Source organism: Silene latifolia, chromosome Y, assembly GCF_048544455.1.
Source record: "Silene latifolia isolate original U9 population chromosome Y, ASM4854445v1, whole genome shotgun sequence".
Classification (NCBI taxonomy): Eukaryota; Viridiplantae; Streptophyta; class Magnoliopsida; order Caryophyllales; family Caryophyllaceae; genus Silene; species Silene latifolia.
In genome coordinates this window covers 401,005,407-401,009,990 of record NC_133538.1, presented here as the reverse complement: position 1 = coordinate 401,009,990, position 4,584 = coordinate 401,005,407, and the positions used below count along the sequence as shown (strand labels likewise).

At 42.7% G+C, this 4,584-nt stretch overlaps 1 non-coding gene across 1 annotated transcript; it reads right to left on the bottom strand.

Annotated features, from left to right (window-relative positions):
* Nucleotides 1-1,359: 1,359 nt before the first annotated feature.
* Nucleotides 1,360-1,466, bottom strand: LOC141636474 (small nucleolar RNA R71). The gene has a single exon (XR_012541081.1). It is a non-coding gene; the product is annotated as a small nucleolar RNA R71 (small nucleolar RNA).
* Nucleotides 1,467-4,584: the final 3,118 nt, after the last annotated feature.

Here is a 4,584-nt window from a genome sequence, read left to right as displayed (position 1 = left end):
CCCTAATTTCTCTTTTATGCAATTTTATTGTTATTTCATAATGTTTCTTCTTTGGGAATTTATCTCTTTGTTAGTTTAATTAGCGACATGAGTAGCTAAACCCCTTCATGTTGGGATTAGGGGATCTGCGGTAGGAATGTGACGATGTAGTGAATGAATTAGATGAATTAATTACAAGACTCTGTCACCATAGCAATTTAATTGTATTTATCGACTTAGTTGAGTGCACACTTCTGAGTCATCCTTTAATCTGGCTAAAATTAATCCTAGATCGAAAGATTGGACTAAATAGGCTGCTATGAACAGATAGACTACCCCACGACGAGAATGAAAGTTAAGTTAGTGGTATTTTAGGATAGAAAGTGGACCGAAAGGACCTTTCAACATCCGTCTTACATTAATTCGTCTAAGTCATTTACAGCTGAGTCATTGGACTACCGTAGTGAACCGAAATCCTGACATGTCCTTCTCTATCTGATAGTTTTATCCTTATTTCTTGCCTTTACTGCTCTTGCCCTTTATTTCTCTTTCCTTTAAAACTCGTAGTTTAGATAACAATTCAAACCACCCCCCCATTTGTGACCAAATAGACAGACTACTACAAATATCTTCCCTTCCTGTGGAGATCGATCTCACTTCCCTAGCTATATAGTTAGTTTAGTTAGTTTATTTTTGACAGGTACACGACAGACGTGTCAAATTTTGGCGCCGTTGCCGGGGAGGCAATTGCCCTATTTGTTTCGTTCCGTTTATTTTATCCGTCTCAGGGAATTTTTATTCCTTGAGGCAGTTCTTATTCATTTTCTTTCAGTATTGTTTATGCCCAGTCGACGGGTTTGAATTAGTTTTGGTGATTGATTGAGCCGAGAGACTATTCGAGGCATAGACTCTGTCTACAGAGAAAATCACGAAAGGAAGACTTGAGTACTTTCGAGCCAGAGCTACATCACTCTCTTTTCGAAGACAGTCTGATTTCTAAAGTAAAGATGCCTAAGCTTTCCAGTCATTCAGTGCCTAAAGCATCCTATATTCTAAAGGGTTTCAATCTCCAGACTGAGGATGTGAATACATTCGACATCCGTCCTTCTTATATCAATCTGGTGGAGAGGAATATCTATAGAGGTGTGGCTGGTGAAGACCCGAGGAAGCACATAGAGACCTTTGCGATTCTTTGTTCTACTATCCCCGCCACTAAGGGGTAACTCGGGACAAGATTAAGGAAGTTCTATTTCCTTTCTCTTTAGCCGATTGACCAGTGAGTGGCGGATCGACTTGGACCGCACAGTTCTTTGGGGTTCTGATTGGGAGTCTCTTGCTCTTGCATTTTACAAGAGATATTTCCCTCCACAACGCACCAATCTGCTGAGGGCCAAGATTACTAGTTTCAGACAAGCTCCCGATGAAAGTTTTTATGAGGCATGGTCGCGATTCAAGAAGTTGGTGAGGTCTATTCCTCACCATGGTTTTGACCCATGGTTTCTAGCTAATCAGTTCTATAATAGGCTGTATGACGACCACAGAGCCATACTTGATGCGGCATCTAGTGGAAGATTCCAGGAAAACACCGATGATGATAAGGAATGGTCCCTTATTGAGGAGATGGCAAATCACAGTGCTGAGTATGGTAACCCGAGGGATGGGATTAGAACAGTTCATGCAGTTGGTAAGCAGGTTTTGGCTCAGCTGAAGACCATGAAGGTTAGATTTGACAAGCTGGAGCTACAAGCTGCTGGGGAGCCTAAGACGGTCCATGTTCTTACTAGAGGAGAGACCGTTTCATGTGAGAGATGTGGGGGTAATGATGGCCACACTGCTGTTGGCTGTCTTGTAGAGAAGGAACAAGTCCTTGCCTTTCAGCAATATAGGCAAGGAGGAGGTTCCTATTACAATAATCAAGGGGCAGTCCATTCCAATTTGAGGTGGACTAGTCAAAATATGCTCAATCCTACACCTCCTCCGCACCAGCAGCAGCCTTATGTTCCTCCACACAAGAATCAACAAGGCTTTCAGAAGCCTCCTTCCTTTACTCCTCCTAACTATGGTGCATCATCTTCCGGTTGGGTGAGTGAAATTGGTGAGCTTAAGTCTATGTTGCAAGCTTTTACAAAGCAGTTTCAGCTGAGTGATCAACCGAAAGATGCGTCCATAAAGGCACTTGAAACGCAAGTTGCCCAACTAGCCATGAATCAATCCTCAAGAAAGCAGAGTCAATTACCGACTCAAAATGAGAAGAATCCACACGAGACGGTAAACTTGATAAATCTGAGAAGCGGTCGTTCTTATGAGGGACCGAAAATACAAAAATCAGGCCCGAGGAGAGCTGTAACTGATGATGAATAGTGTTCTGTCGAAGAAAGTGAGCTCATGGCAAAGCAAGTGCTCGATTGACTGGTTTCAGGTAGTCGATCGAGAAGATTTAGAGAAGAAAGTGCTCGATCGAGTGGTTTTTCCACTCGATCGAGTGAACAGGAATAGCAGACTGGTCGATCGAGTATTTTTTCTACTCGATCGAGTGAAGAGCAAAATGGAGTTGCTCGATCGAGTGACAATTTCACTCGATCGAGTGATATTGATGAAGATTCTACTCGATCAAATGGGTATATTGGTCGATCGAGTAGTTTTGATGACGGGAAGCTTATTCGAGAGCCTACTAGTGCTCGTTTAAGCGATAAATCACCGGAAATACCTCGTTCGAGAGGTAAGAAGCGTCCAAAGGATACTTAACTTGCTCCGAAAGATACATTGGAAGAGAGAAACAAGGGACTCGAGATACCTATCACGGTTCCCTTCCCAAGGCGTCTGCAGAACACTAAGGCCAATCAACAATTCGGCAAATTTGTCGAACTTCTGAAAAGCTTGGAAGTCACTGTGCCGTTCACTGAGTGGCTGACAAAGGTACCCTCTTACCTTAAGTTTATGAAAGAAATTTTATCGCGTAAGAGGAGTATTAGTGATAGTGAGACCGTAGCTTTCACTAAGGTGGGGTCAGCCCTATTTCAAAATAAGTTAGCTCCTAAGCAGTCGGACCCGGGTAGTTTTTCAATTCCGTGTCATATCGGTAACTATTTGATTGATAACGCGCTATGCGATTTAGGCGCTAGCGTGAGTGTCTTACCGTTGTCTCTGGCTAAGAGACTTGGTTTGACAAAGCTGAGTTGAACTAACATGACAGTCCAGATGGCCGACTGTAGTATATCACGGCCACTAGGTATAGTAGAAGACGTACCTGTGAGGATCAGGAGGTTCTTTATTCCTGTTGATTTCGTTGTCTTAGACATCCCCGAAGATGCACACACCCCTATTATTTTAGGGAGACCATTTTTGTCTCGCCGTGCGATTATAGACGTCGGGGAAGACTTTGACCTTTCGGGTAGGGGATGAGGAGCGATTTTTCATCGCCTAAAGTCCCGGAGGGCTCCCATGCAAGCTCAGCCTTGCAATGCTCTCTCTTCTATTGACCCTATTATTGACACTCCAGTTGAAAATTTGGAGTATTGTGCTGCAATTGTTACCCCTCCGCCTCAGACTGAGAGCACAAAGGAGGAAAGTTCGTCTGTTTTCCTTGCTGCAGGTACAGATGAAAGCAATGAAGGAGCTGTCAAAGGATGTTGTGGAACTGCTGTCAATCAAATTGGGAGTAAGGATGCCAAATATGGTGATAGAGGAGCAAGGACGAGGAAAGTTCGCGCTTATGTGGATGTGAACTACTCCCCTCCTACCGTTTCAAATGATAATTCATGCTCATGGAAGTGGAAGAGGACAATCAACGTTGTGAGATGACGTCCTCCAGTCAGGAGCCCTCCTAGGGGCTACTGAATTGCATTGGGGATTGAGCGGGGAAATGCCCCGTGTAACACTTTGTAATAGATAATTTTTGAATTTTCTGTTGAATTTGTTTTAATGCTTTTATTAGGACAATTAGTTTATAGACTGTTTTTAGCGTAGATTTAAGACTATAGACTGTTTATATGCGTATTTGGTATGTTGGGATATTTTTGCACGTATTCTTATGCAGGTTCGGGGAAATTTTACGCATTCCAAGGGAAGAATAGACGAAATTCAAGAGCTTACGCGAGAAAAGAGCTCGATCGAGTACTTTTTGTACTCGATCGAGTGAAAAATTGGTCGATCGAATGCTTCTTATGGTCGATCGAGTAAACCAATAAGTGGGACTTCTCGATCGAGTAGAATTCTACTCGATCGAGTAATCGATCATCAAAGTCCTCGATCGAGTGGTTTAAAACCACTCGATCGAGTGAAAATGCAAAAGACGCAGGGAGTTGTTCCTTAAACTCTATTCTTTTGTTTTCTAATTCATTTTCCCCAATTTTCGTCTAACCCCTTCCCTAATTGCGATTGAAAGCTCCCCCAAATCCCAATTTTTCTTGCCTAATTACCAAATCCGCCTCCTATAATCTAATGCTTGCTTATTAATCTTTCAAACCCCCCTAATTTCCTCTTAATTTGTGCTCATTTTCAAGGTTTTAAAGAGGGTCTAGGGTTTGCGGTTTTTGTTGGGGCTGGTGTCCTTTACAGTTAGTGCAAGGACTTATAAATCTCTAAAAGGATCAAAGGGTATACTTT